This window comes from Castor canadensis, chromosome 3, assembly GCF_047511655.1.
Source record: "Castor canadensis chromosome 3, mCasCan1.hap1v2, whole genome shotgun sequence".
Taxonomy (NCBI): Eukaryota; Metazoa; Chordata; class Mammalia; order Rodentia; family Castoridae; genus Castor; species Castor canadensis.
The window spans coordinates 79,785,623-79,798,139 of record NC_133388.1 but is presented as its reverse complement, the minus strand read 5'-3'; the positions used below and the strand labels follow the sequence as shown (position 1 = coordinate 79,798,139).

General features: G+C 44.2%; 1 protein-coding gene across 1 annotated transcript in view; it reads right to left on the bottom strand.

The window, feature by feature from the left end:
* Nucleotides 1-9,938, bottom strand: part of Stxbp6 (syntaxin binding protein 6) — a 234,629-nt gene extending 224,691 nt beyond the window's left edge. Inside the window, exon 1 of the mRNA XM_074068246.1 lies at nt 9,805-9,938. The gene's annotated coding sequence lies outside the window, so the exon portion shown is untranslated. The remainder of the gene's footprint in view (nt 1-9,804) is intronic.
* Nucleotides 9,939-12,517: the final 2,579 nt, after the last annotated feature.

Sequence of the window (12,517 nt, the reverse complement as noted above, 5' to 3'; positions counted from 1 at the left end):
GAGGCAGTCCACAGTACACTTCTCCTTCATAAGGAGCTAGCATTTCAGCTGGCAGGTAGAAATGGGCACACTTTCACCTTGGAAGTACCCACTTTCCTTCAGTGTTTCTTTCTCACTCTGCCTTCAGCTTGTTTCTATCTCCAGGCAACTTCACTGTCTTGCTATATGTCTCTCTGAATGTCTTATGCTTCTCCCTGGGACACGAGTTAGGAATTAACTTTATTTAGGCAAGATGGTGCTTGAAATACGAGCCCAAGAGTAAGTACTATCGCTTCTCCTTCTTGCACAGTTGAAAGTAATACATCCTAACCAGCCCCTGCATGAATGGCCTCACCCCATACGCGGGCCCTTACAAACAAGATGTGATCCTGTACTTGTGACTTTATTTTCCAAACTCAGGTCACATTTTTCTGGAACTTGAGAGTGGGCAGAAAGTGGGAGGTGGGGGAAGGGAGGGAGAAAGGAGGACAAGGAAGGTAGAAAGGCATGCCTAGTCTCCTTCTTCTGTAACTCTCAGGAAAGGGGGGATGGCCATATTTGAGAGCTGACTTATGAAAAGTGGGGCGTCTACGGTTGCTACATAGGGCTGTAGGACCTTAGACACATCACCTACCCTTTCTCTATCTGCTTCTCAACTGTACAAGAGGGAGCGGTAACAGTGCCTTCTTCTGAGAATTTGTTGTGAGGAGTAAAGGAATCCATCATAATGTGTTGAGAACCATGTTCTATGCCAGCATATATCTTCAGGTAGATGTTAAATAATAAAAATGATTTACTGACAGATCAAAGGACTAGAGTGTGAAGAGGAATCCTGGAAGAACAGAAGCTCAACATACTTGTATTGATTTTCTTCTATATCCAGATGTGTGTAGTTTGTATTTTCAGGGATTAAAAAAAAATGAGCCCCCTCCCCCTTTTGAAGGAGTTTGTAATCTAGAGGGGTTGGAGAGATAGGGCTGGTCCTTTCTAAATTCAGGATTCTTTGTTCCATTTTTTTTTTACATCAGCGATTAAACCAGTGGATGGCTGGCAGTATCAGAAAAAGAATCTGAAAGTCTCACTTCTCATTTTTCAGTAAGTGAAAGTGGGAGAGACGGTCACTTTATTAGTTTTTCAGCTCCTTACACAAGTATGGCATTCTACCTTCAAAGCAGAGGATTTTTTAAATTATTATTATAGTTTTACAGGATTTAATTTTAAAAGAACTTACTGCAGGAACACCCAGCTTTGTACTCTTGGCTCCTCTCAGCAGCAGGACAGCTTCCTTGCTGCTATTTAATGCTGGGGTAGAGTAAATTCTTCAAGAATAATACTAACTTCACAACTACTAGGTACCGCTGGCTTTCACCTTAGGTTGTGTGAGGCACCATGTCCCTGGGCAGCCTAAAAGCAAAGACACCTCACTGATTTTAGCCTATCTGACCTGGCTCGGTCATCAGCAGGTGACTAGATTAAAGCACACACATCACCTGCCCTGGCAATCAGGCAGTTCCCACTTCCACAGGCCACCTCCCCCTCTGCCTTCTGTGAGGACAGCACATCTCAGTGAGACCTCCTGTACTACGCTTCAACCCAAATACCTTATCTTTGATTATTTGATGTTGGTGCATTATCAGTTTAAACGTATTTAAACTGATATTTAAATGCAGCCCTGGTATTGTTAACAAAGCAAACGACCTCTTTTCTTCAACATCATCAGTCGTCACAGACTCAAACCTGTCAACTCTTGACAGAATCAAATGAGAACTGGAACAGGGTCTCATGGGGTAGATTTCAAACCTCCAGGAAAGCAATGAAATTCAGGCTGTGACAACTGGAAACTAGTTGGATTTACTGTATTTTGTGGCTTTATCAGTTTTTTGGTACAGGGGATTGAATTCAGGGCTTCCCACTTACTAGGCAGGTGCTCTACCACTTGAGCCACTCCACAAGCCACAGTTTAATTCTTAAAATTCTTATTTATTGTTTCCCAGAAGAAAGCAAAAAGGATGTGTCAACTTAATTGAAATATAAACACAATTTCTTATTTCCTCCTACTTCAAATGACAAAGGAGACAGAAACAGAACAAAAGGGAACAAGCCACCAACTTACCTTGTGTAAGCATGTGAGGGTGGAATTACCTAACCAAGTATGACAGAGGAACAGTGCTTCATCTCAGCCTGCAGTGCCCTCATACCAACCCCACAGGGCAGTCTGCCAGCCAGAGGCCACCACAGAGGAAGCCGAGGCTCCCTAGAGCCAGTAGCACAGGCTCCACATAGGAGACTCATAGTCAATGCCGAGATTGAGTTTACAGTTCTTCCTCTTCAACTGCTTACCCTTTAACTATTCATTTAACCTTCCCAGTGTTAACAGACTCACAAAAGGTAAACTAACCGAATTTTCACATTTTCTCAAGTCAACAGTGAAGCAAATATTTGCAACTTCATTCCCAGAAACTTTCTCCGCAGCTGCTACCAAAGCTCAATGGTTTGCATTTTAGCTCCTTTTATTTCTTCTCACCCTCATCAGAAATAAATGTCATCAGAAATAAGTGAGGGCAAAAGCCAGCTAGCAAGGATGGGCAGATACCAACACAACCAGGGAACTGTGGCACCAACTGAGCAGCTTAGGTTTGGCCAGCTGAGACCAGCACAGAGATCTCACCAAAACTATGGTAATTTGAAAGTCAATAAGCAAAATAATTTTCCCCTGACTACTAGGATTTGTGTTCCCACGTCCTATAGCACTGCCCACATTAAGCCCATCCACACAAATTATAAACCTCTTTCTCTTGGTGTTTTTTTCTTTAGCCCTCATCAGGCAATGCCGGCCCTTTGTGGAAAGAAGAAAATAAATAGCATAACCATCCCCAGCAAATCAGGCTAGGCACAGCTTATGAGCTCAGTCTTATTCTGATCTTACACAAAACTGTGACCCAGAACTTAATTAACTTGCCAAGGTCCCACAGAAAGTTGATGGTAACGCTGCGTTTCACACGGCTCCAAAGCCACCTTCTCTACACTCTATCAGTTTCTGCTTCAAAGTGTGATGCGTGAGAGGATGCGTCAATGGAAGCGTGTGAGAACTGCAGAATCCAGGACCCAGTCCAGCCTACTCAAGGGATTCTGCAGTCTAACAAGGTCCCCGGTGCTTCCTGCACCAATTTGAGAAGGACTGTTACACCACACCACTAAAGAGAAGTTTCTCTAGCCACAGGACAACAGCCTAGCTACATCATCACCTTTGGACCTAACACACTGATGCTCACAGGATGCCAAGCAACCACACGAACTCGGTTAGAATACAGTCAGAGCTTTTAAAAAATGGCAAGAGGGCAATCTCGACAGAGATCCACAACCAAATTAGCAAATGACACTAAAATGTCTACCACTGTCAAATCTTAAGGAAGAAGCCAAGCGTTAGCTGCCTACTCAGCATGCCCTCTGGTGGCTCACAACAAGGCAGCCTAAACAGGAGGGGAATCCAGAAAGAAGCTAATCTGAAGACAACCAGGCATTCTCCATGAACTGTCCTGCTGACTTGGGAGCAAAAAGGAGCAAGACCCTTTTCAATTCAGAGGAAAGACTTTCAGAGAAAGAATAATAGGACAATCCTAGCACACTCAAGACAAACAAAGAGAGACAAGCCAGATATTTTTCCAGGTAGCAGAAACTGACCTGAAATTGACACCCTATTCCTGGACTTCTCTTGTCACTTTTTAAATTATCCTTTGACCTCAGACGTGGTGGACTTCTTCCTACATTTTTTATTGAGATATAATTCATATTCCCTAAAATTCACTCTTTTAAAGGGTACAACTCAATCGTTTTAAAGTGTGACCATCAGCATCTAATTCCAAAACCCAAAAGAAGCTTTTTGCCCATCCATGGTCACTTCCCTTTCCTTCCTCTACTCCACTCCCAGCAGTCACTACTCGACTTCCAGTATATAGGATTTTCCTGCTAGGGACACTTCATAATGGAATTATACAATACGTGGCTTGTTGTGTCTGACTCTTCGAATTTTTTTTTTAATTGGCATGTACAAATGGCACGTAGTAAGAGATTTCATCATGACATTTCCATGTATGTAAATAATGTACTTTGGTCATATCCACTACCTCCATTATTCTTTCTTATCCTTCCTCCTTTCTCCCCATTTTCCCTTCCCCTTCTATCTCTACAGTAGTCCCCCTTTTACTTTCATGACTTAGTTTTGTTTTGTTTCCCCCTATCTTTCACAAATGAGAGAAAACACAATACTTGTCTTTCTGGAACTGGTTATTTCACTTACCATCATGATCTCCACTTCCATCCATTTTCCAGCAAACAATATACTTATAAAAGTATGGGTGGTATATATGCCCCATTTTCTCTTTCCATTCATCTGTTGATGGGCACCTAGGCTGATTCCATCATTTGGCTATTGTGAATGGTGCCGACATAAACAGGGGTGTGCAAGTATCACTAGAGTGTCTGGCTTCTTTCACTTGGCATGTTTTCAATGTTCATCCATATTGTAGCATGAATTAAAACTTCATTCTTTTTTATGGCTAAATGGTTTTCTGTGCAATGGATATACCACATTGTTTTTTACTCATTAGTTGGTGGACATCTGAGTTATTTCCATCTCTTGGCTATTAGTATTAATGCTTCTATGAACATTCATTTGCAAATGTTTATATGGACATGTTTTTGGTTCTTTGAATCTGTACCTAGGAGTAGAACTGTTCAAAATTTTGAAGAACTGGCAAACTGTTTCCCAAATTGGCTGCACATTTCACATTCCCATCAGCAACCTACTGTATGAGTGCTCCAATCTCTCCTATATGTCTTTTTGATTGTGGCCGTCGTGGTGGATAGGAAGTGGCATCTCATTGTGGTTTTGATTTGAATTTCCCTAGTGGCTGCCAATCCTGAGCATATCTTCAAATGCTTCTTCACAGAAATATCTATGCTATGCAAATCCTCTGCTTACTTTTAAACTGAATTATTTGCCTTTTATTATTGAGTTGTAAGAGTTCTTTCTTCTTGCTATTTTTGAAACTCCAGTCAAGAACTTTCTTTCTGGAACACTTTTCCCCACTCTCCAATATTCTCTGAAGGCACCTACATGTTAATGAACCCTTTGTATCTGGAACCACTATCATCTGAAGGGCCCAGAACACTTCCACTCTCTCCTGCTGACCGGGAACCCTCCTTACTCTCATCCTGAAGGTTGTACCTCCACCCTGTTCACCCACAACTAGTTCTCCTGTCATCACTAGAGCTCACCTGCTACTTCAGCAAATTTGCAGAATAGAGAACTGAACAATAGCTTCTTTGACCACCATCACACCATCATACAAGACAATCCTTTGTCTTGTATGCTCTGAAAATTGTTTATATGCAGACACAACTATAAGCCTTCACATTTGCTCTCCATCATACCACCACCCTAAAAAACTCCTCTTTACACAAGTGCAAACCCCTCATCTACATTATCACAGCCCAGCCCCTCCACGGAAACTTTCCTAGACTCCACAGCTTAAAATGCTTCCCTCTGAAATTAAGAAAATAATAATAATCACTTAGAGAGTTCATTAATCAACCAGCATCCATAAAATGTCCCTATATTATAGGGATCTATTAGGTGAGACCGCCTCACTCCACAGCTGATATTAAATGACATACAGAATTATTAGAAAGTGCTAATTCAACAATGAGGTCCTATAAGATTCACACACAATCTCAAAAATGTTCTGTGTTCCTGGAAATGATGACTGGAATAAATATAGCCAAGTTCTTGTTGTTGCCGCTGTTAAATGTAGGACTTCTCAGTCTTTGATATGATGATCACATGTTAAGAATCCCCATAAAAGGAGGAAATAAAAGGCAGTTCTTCCGAAATTGATTTGCCCTTTACAAGAGCACACCTATTAACATCCATCCTGATAGCATTCTTACAACTGAGCTAATTCAATTACTGCTCAATTCTGTCGACTAAGCAACACTGAGTAGAAGCCATATTTTCTACTGGGATAAGAAAATAAATTTGCTTTGTTTTAAGATGTCATCAATTGGTAGACACTCTCAACACACTAGGTTACAGAAAAAGACACTGTATATCAAATGTGTTCATTAAGTTTAAGATCAGTCTGAATTTTTGAAATTGGAAATATGCTGAAATGTGAAAAAATGTATCTTAGAATTGAGCTAATGCAAAACTAGGTGCTTGTTTAAAAGCACCGCTAGGAAGGTTGAGAACAGTGTTTGAAGAAAGGGCCTTGACTCTCTTTGACTCAGTAATAACAGCCTTGTTGACCAAAGAGAAATAAAGTATCATAATGATTTTGTCACAATAGACTTATTTAAAGGGAGCAAAGATACCAGGGGGTCACTGCTAAGAAAAGAAAACAATGGTGATAAGGAAGAAGGCTTCTCACACTGGAAAAAATCCCAGCAGCAAAAAGTAGGGGAAACACCCAAAATATAAACATCAAATTATGGGAAAGAGTTTTGAAACAGAAATGTTCCCTGCTTATGGTAAGTGGGAGGAACCATTTAAATAAGCTATCAAATCTTAAGAATTACAACCCAAAAGCTGTCCCTTCACCAAGTGCTGATTACTGTCAGGAAACCAGGTTTGAACCTTGCAGTTTTATCTACTAAAACACTAAGTGGTACACTTGAGTTTTTGAATAGATTTCTGATTAACTGATAGGTTTCTCTAGTGTTAATCATTTTAACACTGACACAATGCACAAATGGAAAGCTGAGATAAAGATGATGGTCAGCTGGGATTCCATTCACCATAGTAACACAAAAACTAGTTTAGTGTTGACTGACCTCCTCATGCACCTTGTCTGTTTGGGTTCCACATTACATAAACTACTTCTTCCTTAGGGTGTTATGTCAAGAACCCTCCAGACTCAAGCAGGCTCCTGAAGCCTCTGAAACAAAGCAGTTAAAATTCAAGGTCATAGCAAGTCAAGGCAAGCTCTCTTCACAGAACATGGATGGTTTGAGGGACAAGGAATTTAGTTTAAGATTGAGTTGAGCCCAAACAGTGCTTTATTGTAGGCCACTTCTCCCACAGAACCCTGTGGATATTGCACCACCTGAAGGCCAGCAGCCACTATCAAGGCCATATCCTCCAGAAGGCATGGCCTCTATGGGACAACTGTCATGGAGTGTACATCACTCTCTCCAGAAGACTTGGGTAAGCTGTTCATTCAGAGAAGATGCACTGAAAATCCTTTGTAAATTTGTTCCTAAGTGATTTTACCTGTCCTGAAACTCAAAGGTTCAAGCTACCAGAACTGTATGCAACCTGCATTCCACAAACATCTGAAAACCTCCAAAGAAAGGAAATAGAGGAGTTTCTGGATTTATCAATGTAAGGGTCACCAATCTTAGTCTACCCAAGTGATCTATAAACCAGAGGCTGTGTATTTTACAGTATGAAAGGGGGGAACCCTATCTTTATGTAAAATTCATTCATTTGAAGAGCAACCAGTCATCAAAACTTGACAATAGAAAGTGGTACAGGAACTAGAATGTAAACTGCTGAAAGCAACTTCCTAAAACACCTGGAAGAAACCCTGTGTCTACAGGCATGGCCTGGGAGCTAGCAAGATTAGCACTATCTGAAATCAGAAGTGCGAATTGTGGCACTGCATCATAGACCTTGAGAATCAGACCTGTGGATTAACAAGCTCTCCAGGAGATTCTAATGCTCATATCTGGCACCTCGGCCTTGCAATAAGGGAACATACATACCTGCAGTGGTTCCGGTATGTATGTTCCCTTCTTAACTGAATAACAGACAAGCTCCCCTGTCCTTGCTTCTGATTGGCATTGGCTTTTTGAATCACACAGACTGATTTCACCAATGAGGGGCTGAGTCCTTAGTTCAAGGTCATGATGAAAAGCCAAGTCAGAGCTCTATCCCAGGGCTTGCTGATTTCTTCATCAGCCTTGGATCTCAAACCAAGGCCTTGCTGACTTGACAATTCTGGGGCTCAGGATGATGAATTGATAAGGCAAACTTGCTGGTCCCTTAATCTGTACTACATTGCCTCCCTCAGAAAGGTGTGAGGGGTTTCCAACCCCTAAACTCGGGAGATGGATTTGAGTTGGGTTGGGAGCAAATAAACCTCTTAGTGGGGAGTACACAGGGGATGAAGAAATAGGTGTTTTGTTATAATTAAGAATGTTAATTTAAAAAACTGATCACAGAGACAATGCCTAAGACATGAATAATATTGTAAAGTTTTCTTAGCACTTTTCATTTCCATTGTCTTTCAACAACCCTGCAATGGAGAAGGATAAGGTCAGGATTACCCCTCAGTTCATAGAAGACAAAACTGAAGCTCAGAGTGACTAATAATTTGTCCATCACCCTTGTCACAGCTGTAAAGCTGCAACTTGACCTCAGGTGTACTTGACTCCACAACCTGTGTATTTTTTCCCAAAGTGGGCTGTCTCCAAGGATAAAGTAGAGAACATCTAACAGAAACAGTGAGCCCCTAAAACATGGCACTTGAGCAATGTGTGGGTGCCCCTTTAAGAACTTAACACACAAACCCAACAGCCAAGGTGTTCAGCCAAAAAAAAAAAAAAGAGAGAGGCATATTTCTAGCCTGCATAATCATTTCTGGATTGATTCCCACTAGCAGCCTCTGAGGGGAACAGCGGCTCACTGCCTGGGCTGAAGCTCCTCCACCCCCCTGGGTCATGACAGCATGGCTCTGACTTGTGCGCAGGCAAAATCCCAAAACTCTCGAAACAAGAAGTGAAAAAAGTGGAGCATCCTCCGTGCCCTTGCAATAGGCTCAATGCCAGTTCCAAGGTGCTGGGGTCGCCTACATCCTGACCTTAGGAGAGGGTGGAATGAAGTAGACATTCCGTGAACTCGCTGGCCCTATTCTTTCCCACCCAACTCCCTGGGGAAGAATAAATACTAGGCGAGGATTCACTATGAAGTCCTGGGTTTATCAAAGGCAGATAAACCCCACGCCCCCTTTCCTAAGGTACAGTATGTCTTTCTAAACTCTCCATCTGCCACTCCAGGTCTAGTCCTTTGCGACCATGAAACGGGTGGGGTGGTGGGGCTTTTTCACGCTGAAGAAAGGCTAGAGGAAAAATCGGGCCATCCACCCACTCCAGCCACGTTGCCCCGCCATGTGTGTGAGACTGGATTCTGGCGCGCATCGCAAGAGCGAATTCGGAGCCCCGCGCCCTTGGGCACATCTGAGGTTGGGGAGGGGACATCGCCCAGGGCAAAATGCCCTAGAGGAAGGAAGCCATGCCCGTGTGAAGAGCCAGCCTCAGTTTTGGCAGCAATGATTTTCCGAAAAGACACCAGGGATTACAAAGATCAGGGTTATTTGCTGATTTCAGCCCGGGTGGAAGAGCTCAGTTTAGGGGCCCAGCGGACCTGAGTTCCCCACAATGAGAGCCTCCAAGCGGCATCCTCGGGAACTATACCACAGCGGGGACAGTGCAAAAAGAAGGACTCCAACCTCAACTTTCCAGAGGAAACTGCTGCGCTCTGAGGTCTGCTTAATCTTGCACTCGCACCGGGTCCCAGGTTTTTAGTGAACCAGAACCGAGTCCCCTTCCGCGCGCACAAAGCAGCTGTGCCCAGACGCGCAGCCCCTTCTCCCACCGCCCGCCAACTTGAAAGCATCTCTGCGGGTTCCTGCTCACTTCTCCTGCCCTGCAGCCGAGCCCCATGCCAGGGACCGGGCGCCCCAACAGCCACGACACTATCAACCGCCTGTTCCCCGTGGCCCCGACCCCACCTCGCCCACTGGTTTCCCCACGCCCCAACCGTACCTTGCAGCCTGGCTCGTGCCCGGGAGGTGCCAGTGCGCGGCACGCGTCCCAACCGGCAAGACTCTGCCCCGGGGGCTGCCCCGCGTGGGGCTCGGAGCTCCGGACCCGGCTCGGCCCGGCCGGGTGCTGGCTCGCTTCTGCTCGCTGCTCCCGCGCGGGCTCCTGCTGCGGCGCGCGAGGAGGGAGGGGTCGCGGGAAACTCCCGGCAACTCCAACTCCGCGCGCCGAGCTCCCGCCGCAGCCGCGCGTCCGCCCGCCGCCGCCGCCGCCGAGTGCGAGCGCCTCGAAGCCAACCTGCCCCCGCGCCCGCCTCTGAGCATGCCCAGTGCCGCCGTGGGCGAGCCGAGCGCCCTGGCCCGGGGCAAAGAGCAGCCGCTGGGGGCCGCTGGGGGCCGCCGCCCGCCCGGGGCTGCAGAGCGCAGGGAACGAGCGGAGGAAGGGTAGGGGCGCGGGCCCTGAGCGCGGGACCCAGGAGAAACCGGTCAGTGTGTGCAAGGCAGTGCGAGTTTCAAGGCTCGTGGAAGTTTGCAGACTGACAAAGATGAGTCGCTTTGGCGAGCCGCTCTGCAAGACCGTATTAGGAAGGACAGCCAGGAAACATTTATTCTCTTAGGAAAGAACAAGTGGGCCCGGCAGATGGTTTTTTTTTTTTTTTAATCCACTCGTTCCCCTGCTTCGGGTGGCAAACTCAAAGAGCTAATGGGGCCTGGCAGGCAGTGTAAAATGAGTGAGAGCGGTAGTAGGAAGACAGCTGGGGAGAGCTGCAATGGCAGGCCGGCTGTTCTGCTCTAAAAGCCTATTGCTATCATGCAAGAATTCACACCTGCTTTTGCTGGATTTTGTGATTTTTCAATACATGGCAGAGATCTACATTTTTTCATGTAAATATTCTGCTTATCAAATCTTGCCAAAATAATCTTTTCGAAACACCCTAGAGCAAACTAAACATGTCTGGGTCCCTTCTTTGCTCAGCCGATTTGAGCCAATGTATTCTGCATTCTTGTAGCAGAGAGGTGCTGAGTGCCCACTGTGGTTTAGGAAGGCGCTGGAAAGGATCCAAGATGATTCAGACTGCCTTCATAGTAGTAGGGGAAATAGGTTTCCCTGACAGAAGAGAGCTACTGATTAAAGCCAGAGCATTCAAAAAGAGAGAACTAATGTGGAAAGGGGTTGTGAGAACTAACTTTGAGGAAACCACATTAGTACCTGAGTGAGAAGTCACTGAAAAATAAGTAATAGACCCCCTCAGAGACACTTCAGAGTCTGAAGCAGAAGGCATTAACAATAACGCTGAGCCTATCTTCATTTGAAAATTCGATATTTTTTCATCATGCACTTTTGCATCAATTTCGATTTTTAACCCATTGCATTAAAATATTGATCTCGATTGCTGTATTCTTTGGCAAACCCTTAAATTCTGTGTTCTCCCTTACCTTAGCTTGGCCCTGCTTGGTTGGAGTAAAAGGAGCAAGACTTAAAGGGAAAAAGGATTACAGGGATGATGGGGACTCAGGTAGAGGAATTGGTTGACAGCTTGCAGAGATGCTGAGGAGAGTGAGTGGCAAAATCAAAGCTCAACTCTGGGAATCCTGGCTAGGAAGGTGATTTGGAGGGGAAGAATGGGAGGAATAAAGATGACTGGGGCATGCTTCCTGTTTGTGTAAAACCAGAGGGAGTTCCCTGATAAACTCATGCCTGTCTCTGGAGAGACACACATGGGGTTAGCTTATTCCCAACAGGTAGTTCTTGAGTGGGGAAGGAGGCTGGTCTAGCCTCAGCCATTTCCCTATCAGGTTTAGAGGTGGCAAGTAGCTCCTTCTCTAAGCTGTTATTTCTCCATCTATGAAATGAAAAACAATTTTCTCAGAGTTCATGTGAGGATTTGGAGAAAGAGTGTATGATGAAGTTTTTTAAATGGCAGTACTTTAACCAAATACAAGGCATTGTTCTTGTCTATACATCAGCTATATCAAATCTGAATTGAAATAAGGAAGTCCTACTGCTTTGCAAAAGTTGTCTTAGTAGCAAGTTTCATTGACTTAGCAAACTCTTTAAATGTACTTGGATGCTGTTTATAAAACTTTGGAATCAGCTTTTGGGTGATTCAACAATTTTTTTCAAGTAAGACATTCCTGCATTATACTAGTTTCTATAGTCAGTCACCTCCTCCTTCCTAACCACTTTCCTTTTTTAATCTTCCCTTTCATCTTTCTTTTCTAAATATTAAATGTCTAGTTAAGATCACTCCCCCTTCTATACAAAGTGCCCTCTAACCCTCATGCAGGTTATCAGTGTAGTATCTGACCCAACCAGACAGGCACCCGAGGCGTGTCTCAGTTCTGTGTTGTGAGTGGTTCTTCCTGCAGGTGTCTCATCAGTTGCCACATTCATAGAGAATGGACCACTGCTTATCTGTAGGAAGCATTTTAAGCATGCAGACTCTCAAAGGAAAAAAAATGCTTGGGTGTTTACACAAGAGGCCTTCCAGAAGTTATGGAAAGGAGGAAGTATATAGCCCAGGACCTATCACATAACAGGTAGTTACAAATATTTGCAGAATAAATATCAGTTTCCATCATCAAAATCTTCTGTGTCTCTGTTCTACCTCCCACAGTTCCTAAGAATTATTATTTTTAAAAAATCACAATAATGGTAAGGTCATCAAGAAGAACAAGAACAGGATGTAAACATTGATGTAGGGAGGGGTTCTGCT